Genomic DNA, 13,363 nt, shown 5'->3' on the forward strand with positions numbered 1-13,363 from the left:
TATGTCTCCTTTTTTGGTATTTTCACGCAAATTCTTCTGCTAGTTGGGGTTTAGTCTACTTCTGTATCCTTCCCTTCAAGGCTCAGTGGTCCAAGATTATCTTCTGTGTCTGTGTCAATTGGTTTCCCTTTTCTTTGTTGAACAGGGTCTGTGCAGTCCTTCTAGCTAGTCCGCCATCTTGTCGGAACTCTCGCCAAGCATTGTTCTAATCATTTATATGTATGAATGAGCTCTTACTCCTCATAGTCATTCTGTGAAGTAGGCATTGCTATTTTCTCTGTTTTTCAGGTGAGGAAAATAAGACACGAAAAGTTACACAGTTTAGGAACTGGGAGATTTCATATCAGAATCTGGAGAGCTGGCTTCTCCTGAAAAATCAGAACTGGCCACATTGTGTTGACATCTTGTTGGTAATATCAACTGGAGCTGCCTCAAGCACCACCCACAGTGGGGTGGTGCTGGGGTTCACCACTGGCCCTACCAGTCCCTCAAGTTCCTGATTCTTAGCCTGGCCCACTTACCCCAGTTCCCATACCTATCTGTACTTAGAGGCATTTAAGTTTTCAACCCCTGGGTTACAGTCATAAATTAAAAAAAAAACCCAAAAACCAAACTCACTGCTGTCGAGTCAGAGCTGACTCATAGCAACCCCTCCTTGGGTTTCCGAGGTGGTATCACTATGGAAGTAGATTTCCCCAATCTTCCTTCCAAGGAATGGTTGGTGGGTTTGAACTGCCAGCCTTCTGGTTAGCAGGCAAATGCCTTAGGCACTACTCCACCAGAGCTCCCATGGTCATAGAATACTATTTATAAATATGAATATTTATAAAAGGGCCAGGCACTTTCCCCCTGAGATAGGAGTATGTTCATCCACATTTTACATGCAAGGTAATTGAGGTTTGAAAATGACAATTCTTAAGAGTAACAGAAACAGGTTTGAACTTAGCCTTACCCCCAGGGCCTTTGTGCTTGGTTACTGTATTATTCTACTTTGCCTATGGTCTGGGGGCTTCTCAGACCCTGTTAGGGATTCTAGTGGTAAAGTTGATAATTAGAGCAGAAGAAATTGCAGTACTGAAGGAACCACGTGAACAATTGAACAGCCCACGTCTTCTGTCTCCGCCATCAGCTCTCTAGACACATTTGTTGAATGAAGAACAGACTGGAAGGAGAATTACGTATTGGGGGTCTTAAAACAGGAGAGAAGCTTAACAAAATTTAAAAAAGCGAATCAGCATCTAGTATAATTTAAATGTATTTTGTGTACTGAGCTTTTATTTATTTTACCCTTTATAACTAGAGGAAATCTGCTTTTTCTACCAAGTATAGGCAAGGTTTTTTTTTTTAAGAAAATGATACAATTCTGGCCCATTTCTCAGGCAAGTTTATTTTAAAGTTCCCAGAATTCTCTTCAAGTGGTTTGGGAGTTGGAGCAAGTGATAACAGGAGCAGCTGAGAAATGAGGTTTTGGCTTGCTTATTGTCTAACCAGGTGGGTTGGGGTCCCTGAACTTTAAGAAGCTTTTGTGTTTCCAGCTGTACCAGGGGGATTAGTGGCTTAGTCCTATCTCATGGGAGCAAGTTTTATTGTTACTTCTTATAAGGCTGAAACTATAATGTTATGGTTTTCTTCACAGCACCATCTGCTTCCGGCTCTCAACATGCTTGCTTGGATTCTCCCCTCCCCCTCCCAAGAGTCCTTCACTGCAATTAAGTTCAGTATCTGGAAGAGTGAATTCACCTTGGACATAGCAACAGATGTGCATGGCAATATGTAAAATGCAATCCTTTAGTTATCAGTCCATTATGTAGCCATTGAATTAATCTAGGCCAAAGGAGTATGCTAGACTGCTGTGATGGAAACCAAGATAACATAAATGTGGTTCCTGCCTTAAGAGTTCTAGGTGGGGCATTTAAGACAAAAGTGTACAAAAAATTAAAGCTGTAAGAAATTAAAAATTTAGTAACAATAAGTAGAAGAGAGAAGACACAGCACATGGTTAATTTCCAAATGAATGCTACAGTTGTAAGCACAATGTTGTTGTTGTTGTTATGTACCCACGAGTCGGCCCCGACTCATAGCGACCCCTCCTTGGGTTTCCGAGGCAGTATCATTACGGAAGTAGGATTGCCCAACCTTCCTTCCGAGGAGTGGCTGGTGGGTTTGAACCGCACGATAGGAAGTCCAAATTGTTTTTCCTCAGGCTTCTCCTGGAGAAGCAGCAAAGTCCAGAATGAATGTACACAGTACAATTAGAGGGACAGTTTGATGGGGGAACAAAGCTGCTTGTGTTAGTACAAGGGGAAATGCTGGGCTCTCTTCAGCATGGTCCGGAAGTTCATTCTGCAACAAAGAACTGTAATTCCAAGTCAATGACACCTTCTAAATCCTTTTAGACTGTACCTAAAATTATAGGGAAGGAATGGTGAGTCAATTCCGTTCAGCCAGAACTGGGTAGCTGTGTACTTTGCTCAAATGCCTGGGATCTAATAGAGATGGGACAGCAGCCAGGAGATAAAGCAAGTCAATAGAGGACTGGGAGAATGCTGATGCTAGAGCAGATAATGAGGAAGGGGCCAGGATTTGAAAGGATGACCTCTAAGTGTTCCTGTGTAATGAACAGATTTAATGGAGGGCTGAGAGCTGAGGCCCCAGTGCACCTGTGTCTGTAGCTCCCCAGCCAGCAGCCTGGCCATGTCCCTAGGTAGCTTGGGTGAGCTATGTGGGAACTTAACAGCCTTTAGGCTAACTTTACTGCTTACTGAAAAGAGCCGAAGGCAAGAGATTTCCTCCAAAAGAGATAGACATGTGGCACAGTAGTTTACCTGAATCTTGGTATCAAGACCTGGCTCCCCCATTTATTAGTTCTGTGGCCTTGAGCATATCATCTACTCTTTCTGAGTCTCAGATTTATCATATGTAAAATGGGAGGGGGAAAAAAATAACAGTACCTACCTGCTAAAGGAACGAGGAGGCATCATTTTCTGACCTCTTCTAACTACTCAAGAGGAAGACAGAATCACCATCAGCAGCCCAAGGCCTGCTCCTATGAGGCCAAACATAACCACCACCCTCCAAGCCTCTTACTAACTTTGACATGAACTGTTTCTTCTGCGCCACCCACCACCTTTCTGCTGGGTTCGTTAATTCACTGCAGTGGCCACACACAACTCACAGATTATGGCATTTACTAGGGAAGCAACAGGCTACAATTCAAGTTCAGGAACGCACTCAGTCTCACTCAGCCGGACATCTCTCAGTCGACAGGCTCTCTTAGTCTGTCTTAGAAGCACGTCTTTCTTTCAGCAGCGCATCTTTCTCAGCCGGCAGTCAAAGAGATAACTTCTGCCTCTGGAAGCGCTCCTTTTGAGCCTGGTAGAGTGGCTAAACTAACCAATCACAACATCAGAATTCTATACACCTGAGAGAGAGTGAACTTCCCAGAAGATTGTTTTGTGTTGCTCCAGGTGGATGACTTTAACAAGCAGCTACTTAGTTACTCACGGCAAAGTGAGAGTTAACAAATACCGTGGCTAGAAAAGCCATATTTTACTACACTGCCCTACCTTATAGGGTTGATATGAGGACTAAGGAAGGTAAATGGGCTCAAACATGGCAATGATTTTGAGGATGTGCAGGACCAGGCAGTGTTTCCTTCTGTTGTGCTTAGGGTTACTGTGAGTTGGAACCAACTCCACAGCCCTAACAACAAGTACGGTACAGCATACAAAGCACTTAGCAGTATATATGGCATATGCGATTGCCCAATAACTCATATCTATTATTAAAGAAGATCATGAAGATAAATATTTTGAAATTACTTTTTCCTTCTATAAGTTCTGGGAGCTCTGTTGGAGTAGTGCCTAAAGCATTTGACTGCTAACCCGAAGGCTGGCAGTTCAAACCCACCAGCCACTCCTCAGAAGGAAGATTGCACAATCTACCTCCTTAGTGATACCGCCTTGGAAACCCAAAGAGGGGTCACTGTGAGTCAGAAACAACTTGATGGCAGTGAGTTTCTTCCCCCCCCCCCCCCCCCCCGTAGGTTCTGGAACTAAATTTGAGACAAAGGGAGAGGTATTCATCCTTCCACTTAGTTCTCCAGTTACAGCCTTTGAAAAGATAAATAACTTAAGCAGTGGGTAGAGGATTTATACCGGGCCTCCACTTCTATATCCTGGAAATCCAAACTTAGGTTAAGGGTAAAAGGGCAACTCTCTGAAGGTGTAGGAGGGAAAACTGCTACTGAGGGGCCAGAATATTTTTATTTCTCTCCCTTACAGAATATCATAGTTGGAAGATAACTTAGAGTAGTGTTTCTTAAACTGCAACATGTATATGAATCACCTGATATTCTGCATGTCGAACAAGCTCCCAGATGATGCATATGCTGCTGATCATCAGACCACATTTTCAGTAGCCAAGGTCTAAAAGACCTTAGGACTTTTAGCTCAGTGGATGCTTGAAACCTCTCTGTAATTTTCCTGAAAATGCTCATTCAATTTTTGCATGAAACCCTCTAATGATGAGTATCTCCCTTTCTGTTTGGACTCCATTGATAATGAAAATGTCTTCCTTTTCCTGTGCTGGCTCGCCTCCATGTAAGATTCATCCATCTATCCTGGTTCATTACCTTGGAGCTAGGGTGGGGTCACACAGACCCCACCTGATCCAGAGGCTCTTCATCTTGGTTTTGGTTTTCTATGGGGGATATCTATGGATGGGCTTCAGTGTGGTGGTAGGGCAGCTAGCGCCTGAAAATTTTTGCAGAATTTTTTTTCATGTACATTTTTCTCAGGAGAGTTCCCATAGCCTTCCATAGTTATTTATTTATTTATTGAGTGGGGCTGCTCCCTTTAGAATATTAAGAAGCATTGGATTCTTCTTCACGAATTCTTTAAATGCCATGTCCCTCCAAGTCACAATTTGGAAGACTAGATACCCCTAGGTCTCTGTATCTTTTTGTCTATCTGTCTCTCTTTTATCTCTTTAACATAATTCCTCATGCAACATGGTTTTCAGGTTTCAGTTTTTCCTAGTTTTGTCTGTGTCCCTTGAGGCTCAGTACCCAGAACTGCCTACAAGCTAACTCCAGAAGTCACCTAACCAGTAGGAAGGATAAGACATCTCTTCTCCTTGATTTGACCTGAGGATTCTTTGAATTCTTCCTTAAAGTGCATAACTTCTTTGAAGACCTTGGTACATTGATAGTAATATCAGTTTGGAATGTTTGTGTTGCAGATTAAACAAAAAAACAACATATAAGGGAAATTTGTTGGTTTACATAACAGGCCTGGAAGGGTGGAGCTGCCTTCAGGCAAGACTTGATCCACAGGCTTAAACACTTTCACCAAAGACAGGTTCCTTGCTCTTTTCCTCTATCCATAGTCAGCAGAGTCCTGAGTCTTTTTCATATGTACTACATTGAGCCCCATCTTCCCCTATCCTTAATGTTTCCTTCTAGTTTTACAACCATGTATATTGTCCTGTCCAATTTAGGCCTGTCTTCAAATATGATCAGCATGCCAGTAAATTGCTATTATTAAGTGCTATCAAGTTAGTTTTGACTCATAGCGATCCTGTATACAACGGAATGAAACTGCCTGGTCCTACGCCATCCTCACAATCATTGCCATGCTCAAGCCCATTGTTGCAGCCGCTGTGTCAGTCTATATCTTTGAAGGTCTTCCCCTTTTTTGCTGACCTTCTACCATGAAGTCCTTCTCCAGGGACTGGGCCCTCCTGATACATGACCAAAGTATATGAGATATAAAGTCTGGCTATGCACCCACATTACAATAAAAAAATTGAAAGGAAAAAAAAAAAAAAAAAAGGAGAATTCCGACTATACTTGTTCCAAGACGTATTTGTTCTTCCAGGAGTCTATGGTATATTCCGTATTCTTCAACAATACAATAAATCAGATGCATCAATTCTTCTGTAGTCTTCCTTATTCATTGTCCAGCTTTCATATGCGTACCAGGCTATTGAAAATACTATAGCTTGGGTCAGTCACACCTTAGTCTTCAAAGTGATATCTTTGCTCTTAAACACTTTAAAGAGGTGGGTTTTTTTTTTTTTTTTCTTCATATATAGCAGATTTGCCCAATGCAATACGTTGTTTGATTTCTTGACTGCTACTTCAATGGGTATTAATTATGGATCCAAGTAAAATGAAATCTTTCACAATTTCAATCTTTACCCATTTATTGTGATGTTGCTTATTGGTCCAGTTGTGAGGATTTTTGTTTTCTTTATGTAGAGCTGTCATCCATACTGAAGGCTATAGTCTTTGATCTTCATCAGTAAATGCTTCAAATATTCACTTTCAGCAAGCAAGGTTGTGTCATCTGCATATCTCAGGTGTTAATGAGTCTTCCTCCAATCCTGATGCCATGTTCATCATAGAGTCCAACTTCTCAGATTATTTGCTCAGCATCCAGATTGAATAAGTATGGTAAAACAATACAACCCTGACACACACCTTTCCTGATTTTAAACTATACGGTATTCTGTCATTCTGTTTAAAAGACTGCTGCTCCTTGCTCCACCCTGTGTTTTATTGACTATGCAAAGGCATTTGACTGTGTGGATCATAACAAATTATGGGTAACATTGAGAAGAATGGGAATTTCAGAACACATAATTGTACTCATGAAGAACCTATACCTAGACCAAGAGACCAAGAAATTAATGATGTTGAACCAGACAAGATGATAGATAGAGCCACAACATGCCCCTCGATACTCTGGCCATGGATGATGTAATAATGTCCTTTGAGCTCATATGTTGTTAGGTGCCATCAAGTTGGCTCCCACTCTTACTGACCTTATGTACAATCAAACAAAACACTGCCTGGTGCTGTGCCAGCCTCACAAGGCTTGCTATACTAAGCCTGTTGTTACATCTACTGTATCAAACCATCTCACTGAAGACCTTCCCCTTTTTCATTGACTTTATCAAGCGTGATATCCTTCTTCAGGGAATAGTCCGTTGTGACAATAAGACATAAGTAGGTGAGATGAAGTCTGGCCATTTTCACTTCCAAGGTGCATTCCGGCTGTACTTCTTCCAGGACAGATTTGTTAGTTTTTCTGATAGTCCATGGTACTTTCAGCATTCTACAGCAGCACCATAATTCAAAAGCATCAACTCTTCTTCAGTGTTCCTTATTCATTGTCTAGCTTTCACAGGCATATGAAGCTATTGAAAATACCATTGCTTGGGTTAGGTACACCTTAGTCTTCAAAGAGACATCTTTGCTCATCAGCACTTGAAAGAGGTCTTTTGCAGCGGATCTGCCAGTGCAATACGTCATCTGATTTCTTGACTGCTGCTTCCATTGGTGTTGATTGTGGAACCAAGTAATATGAAATCTTTGACAACTTCAGTCTTTTCTCCATTTATTATGATGCAGCTTTTTGGTCCAGTTGTGAAGTTGTGTGAACACTTCTCAAAGTGTATTCTAAAGGACAGAAGCCTCTGGGATAGCCTTCAAAAACAGACCATGTAATCAAGTGAGTTTGGACAGTGCTATAAACCGTAACCCTTTTTGAAGATTCGCAATGCTTATGACTATATTAAGAATTTGAGAAAAGAAATTAGAGAGTTTTCCAAACATACTTAGCCATTAAAATTTATCCCCTCTTCTCATGTAAAACCTAATAATCTGAAAACAAATATTGTAGCAAGTACAGTCTAAGAAATAATTATGCAGACGTTCATCTGACCCACATCCTCCAACAGAGACCACAGGATAAAATAAGAGATACTGTAAGATGCCTTGCTGAAAACCAGTTTATTTTGCCAGTCTCTCACCCATTCAGAAGGGAAACTAGCTTCAGCTGAGTATTATTTGCCTGTGGCTACTCTTATCCTAAATCTGCCAAATGAAGGAAGCTGAGGTGCCCTGTGTAGGTGCTTTTCCAGGTGTTCTGTTAAGATCAAGACTCAGACATACTTGGAGACTCTCAGGAAAACCTAAAGCCAGGTAGTAAGTAGCCTGCCATCATTCACAGTGCTAACAGTAATTGAAATATTATTATAATAATTCACAGTTGTTGAATGTTTATTTTATTCTAGACACATCGTTAAGTACTTCTCATGCAATACCCCACTAAATTTTCACCAGAACCATATGAGGTGGGCAATGCTATTATCCTTATTTTATGAATGAAGAGTTGGAGGGATGGGGAGCTTAGATAAGTTACTTAAGGGGACATAGCTAATGAGAAATGAAGCCAAGTGTCAAACTCAAGTTTGTCTGACTCCAGAAGTCATGTGGAGAGCAAATTCACTGTATTGTGTTTCTTTCTTTCTTGCTTTGTTTTAGTCACAACCCTGTAGTTATCAAGTATTTATTAAATGTATGTTTTAGATATGGTACTGCATTTGATGCAATCAAAAACACCACAAAGGAGGCATACTCCTTGCCCTTAACAGCTGATACTTTCTGGGGAACTCTTTTAGATTAATGAAGAGGGTACTTACCAAACAAATAGAAGTGAACGCATGGAAATAGAATGTCAGATGCCACGTGGGTGGCCCAGGAGGTGGAAGAGAGAGAAAGCTCCTTGGTTTTAGACTTTGGTCTTCCTGAGACCTCAGTGGCTTGCTTGAACCATGGCAGCCAAATCTTTGCAGCTTGCTTTTGGGAAACCCACTTGCCCCATTTGCCCATGGATGCCTCATTCAAATTCTTCTATTTTATCCAGCCTCACAAATTCTTAGTCTTCATCCCCCCATCCCACTGTGACCTACCTCTGCCTGTCCCGAGGGGGAAACCACTAACCTCTTGCTCCTTAGTTTTTCGGTCTGTGGTGAACTCCCAGCTGACATCCACAGCATTTGGAGGTGACCTAGTTTTAGTGAAATGCTGGCTTTTCAGTTATATCTTCAATAGGCTGAGTTGGCAGCTTGTCAGCAGGCTTATGTCACCTAATGACTGTGTCAATTCCCTCTTTGCCTGGCTTCCTGTTAGTAAATATCCTCAGGATGCTTTTGGAATCCAGGAGGTGTACAGAGGCTTGGTGAGGGAGCCAAAGAGGAAGAGGAAAGAGTGCGAGGAACAGAAATGACCATGCAGTCCCTCCCTGACATACATTATAAGAAAAAAAAAAAAAAAAGAAGAAGCAAAAATGTACACCAGGAAAAAATAATGCTCTAAAACAGAGGGAGACGTTGTGAGGTCTCTCCCTGCAGAACAGTTTTGCTACAACAAGAATGTTTGCTTTTCTAGTTTTTTTTTTTTTTCTGACCTGCTCTGACTCCTTTATTTTTTCCCCTTCATGCCCTTCCTTCCTGTTTGGTGCTTTAAAAGTGATATTACTTCTTGTCCACAATAGTGACCTGCTGGGAGAAATAGCAGAGACATTTCCTTTCCTGTGGCTCTACTTGTATTTTTTATAATGATCTCCCCCACTGTCTCTTTTCCCTCTGCTGCTTTTCATAAACATTTTCCTAAGGCTCTGTGGAAAAGCTTCAGGTGTGCCCATTATGTTTCTCAAAGGTTAGCTATGCTTGGCACTTAATTCCCCTCTCCCCGGCCTGTTTCAGGGTCTGCAGTAGCTGCACTTCTGCACCACGACCTTCCTTTTGCTAGCTGAACTGCAATCTTGAGTTTGGATACTGCCAACTCAGGCTTGGCTCTTTGCTCTGGTAGCATAGTGCCTAAGGCACTTGACTGCTAACCAGAAGACTGGTGGTTCAAACCCACCAGCCAGGCTTCGGAAGGAAGGTTGGGCAATCTACTTCCGTAGAGATACCGCCTCGGAAACCCAAAGAGGGGTCTCTATGAGTCGGATCCGACTAGATGGCACATAACAACAACAGTCATTCCATGAATTCCGTGATCACTTTCCCATGGGAGGTGCTCTAGGGATTCTAGGCCCTTTTTAGGTGTATGGACTTGTGTTGTAGGTTTCACTCAGCGATGGAGGCACTTGTCCAGTCCAGCCTTGCTTGGGGCCACACAAGTTCAACCTCGAAGGCCTCTTAAGTTCCATGGTCCTCTCCAGACCGTGGCATCACTAGACTGGTGTGTGGAGGTGTGGGTTGAATTGGATGACACTGTCAGAGGGGGTGATATCAAAATGACTAAAAATTTGTGCAGCGTTTCAGCCGAAATGTATTATATTTTTAACTAAAATATCCCTGTAGTTATTTATAACAACAAAACATTTTTCTTAAGGCCAGCTTAAAATCTCAATATACCTCATCTCACTGCCATTGAGTCAATTTGACTCATAGCAACCCCTCCTTGGGTTTCCGAGTCAGTATCTCTATGGAAGTAGATAGCCCAACCTTCCTTCCAAGGAGTGGCTGGTGGGTTTGAACCACTGGCCTTCTGATTAGCAGTCAAATGCCTTAGGTGCTATGTTGCCAGAGCTCCCATCAATATCCCTGTGGTTGTTGTTATGTGCTGTCAAGTGAGACCCGACTCATAGAGACCCCTTCTTGGGTTTCTGAGGTGGTATCGCTACGGAAGTAGACTGACAAGGTTAAAACTCTATGTTAATTTACTTTTTGAACCTTCTAATGTGCTCTGGTCAGAATTATCATTGTTACCCAATTACAGTGTTGATTAAAATCATGTGTTTTTTTTCTGCTTGCACTATAAGTGTGTATTGTTGTTTTCATTGCAGCCAGAATTTTTATAGTCACTGATATTGTGAAACTTTCTCATGTTTTAGCTACAATATTGTGGTAATTAGTATTTGTGATCTATATCAATAACTTTCTGAGAATAAAATAGTCATTAAAAGTAAAGGAGAAAAATTTAAAAAGACTGCTTATGTAGTTCATTATAGGAAGATTTTACAAAATAAATTTGTTGTTAATATTCATATAATCTAAGAAATATTACATTTAAGCAGTTTACCACTGTATTTATTATATATTATTCTATGATTAAAGTTGATCATAAACATTACTAAGGATTCCATTTGGTCTGGTATGAGAGGACGCCTATAGCGGTGGTGGTGGGGTGTTTGACACCATGAGTTACTTTACTGGGTGACGACAACCAACCCTAGTGATGCCACTGTCTCCAAGGACTGCCTCTTTAGAAGCTGAAGTTCAAGTTTGTGTACACCCTACCCGCCCAGAGCAGATGAATTGATTAGCATTCTTTGTATGTGGCTTTCTCCAAATAGGTAAAGACATGGATTCATAATGCTGAAGTCTATTCTCAAAATTTCCCACCAAAATCTCCCTACATTAGTGAATCCAAATATCCAAGGGTTGAGAAGCCTAAGACAGATATTCCTCCTTCCCTTACTTTGATTGATTAGTTCATTCATTCATTCATCCACCTATCTGTTTGTTTGTTCATTTAATAAGCATTTGTTGGCACTTTATTTCCAGACAAGGTCCCAGCTCAAATGATATTTATGGTCTAGTCTCGGAGATATAGTCAAAATATAAAAAGCAAATCTGTGACCACCCACAGAGAACGCTGCTGTGGAAGTAAAGGCCAGGTGTGTGTTGGAAAAGCAGGGGAAGTCCTAGAGAGGTTCTCAGATAAGGCCCTGCTGAGGTGGTGACAGGAAGGCTAAGAAGGAGCCAGCTGGATGGAGAGCTGGGAGGGTCAGTAGTGCTCTCTATAGCGAGTCAGAAGGAATGAGCTTGGCACCTTCCAGAAGCCAAGAGGAGGCCAAGTAGTTGGAAAGAAGAGAAGGAGGTGGAAAGTGAGCTTGGGGGTGGGGGTTTGGGGGTGAGGGATATGCAAGCACCTGATTGTTGAAATCTTGTCTTTCATTTTATTATCATATGAAATGTGTAACTAACTCCCTGTCACAGTACTGTATAGACTCTGGAGCTAGATACCCGAGTCTAAAGCCCTAGTGTTACAACTTGTATAACCTTAGGCAACTTATTCAACCTCTTTGGCCCTCAGTTTTCACATTTGAAAATGGAGATGATGAATAGTTACTCCTTCATAGGGCTATTTTGAAGATTAATGATAAGCACTCAATAATGTTAGGTATTTTAAAAGAGAAATTAAGTATTCACCAGGAGAGTGTTCCTGTTATTCCTGTGGCTTGACATGAGACATATTGTCAAGGACGTGCAGATTTCACTCTGAGGTGGACAGGCATGACTGGGATATTGATTGGCACCTGAAGCAACTTGGGAGTTAAGATTAACTCTATCCTGAGGTGATGCTTGGATGTGTGACCTATTGTTGTTCTAAGCATTAGGGTCTTGGGACTCCAGTGGCCAAGTGGTGGGCTCCTTCAACCTGGATGCCTTCTGTTTCTTCCTTCCCCTCCACTGAGGGGGGCTTGGTTGAATTGCCCATTGAGATTTTGTCTGGGGCTTTGAAGTTCATTTTAGTACAACAAACATTTATTGGTCATGGATAGTGTTGAGGCGCTGCACTTGGTGCTAGAGGTACAACAGGGAATAAAAGCCCTCTCCCCACCCAGAGGACTATACTGTCTAGTTGAGGAATCCGGCTCATATACATACACACAATTCCAGTTTATATTAGTGAAACTGGAGACTGTAGGGCCATAGATGAGGGGTCCTTGCCCCAACTTCGGGCTTCTGACAGAACTTCCTAGAGAAAGTGATGTGCAAGCTGAGTCATGAGGAGTAGTAAGAGTTGGCCAAGGGAAGACAGATGGAAAGGGCTTTCCAGGAAGAATAGTTAGCAAAGGCCTGGAGATAGGAGTGTGGAGTTTGAGGGGAGAACTGCAAGCAGTGTGATTAGACAAGGGAAGGGAGTTCACTGTGGGGGCTGAAGCTGTTGAATGAGGCAGGGCTGTGTACCTTCCTGAGGAGTTTTGAGATGGGGTCGCTATGAGTCAGAACTGACTTGACGGCAGTGAATTTGGTTTGATTTTGGTCCCATGAAGGATTGTAGGAAGGAGTTATGTGGTTGGGTTAGTATTTAACAGAGATCTTTCTAATTGAGGAATGGAGGACAGATACGGGAATAGATGGGGCAGCAACATTCCAGAGCAAGGCAGACCAGGTAGAGGAGGCTGTTTCTGTAGTCCAGGTGAGAGATTATGAGGGCAGAAAGAGGACTGGAGTAGTTGGTATGGAGAGGAAGGAATAGATTAGAAAAAATTTGGAAAGTGGTATGGGTAGGAAGTGGTAGAGGATGGTTCCATGGGAGATACATCCATATAGGAGATAGAGTTTTAGAGATGTTAGAACACTAAAGACAAAAAATATTATTCAGAGATTCTGGGTGCTAACTCTGCACACCCCAAGATGATGATATGGCCTGAGAGCTTGGTTCAAGGACACCACCAACCTCTCTTGGCAAACGTATACTTAAACAGGCACACTTGGAATTTGGGGCTAAATTCTTATGGGTTGCTGATGTATGCCTCTGTGTGTGTGTGTGTGT

This window comes from Orycteropus afer, unplaced genomic scaffold (genome assembly GCF_000298275.1).
Source record: "Orycteropus afer afer isolate SDZICR_OR568_19922 unplaced genomic scaffold, OryAfe1.0 scaffold00056, whole genome shotgun sequence".
NCBI lineage: Eukaryota > Metazoa > Chordata > Mammalia > Tubulidentata > Orycteropodidae > Orycteropus > Orycteropus afer.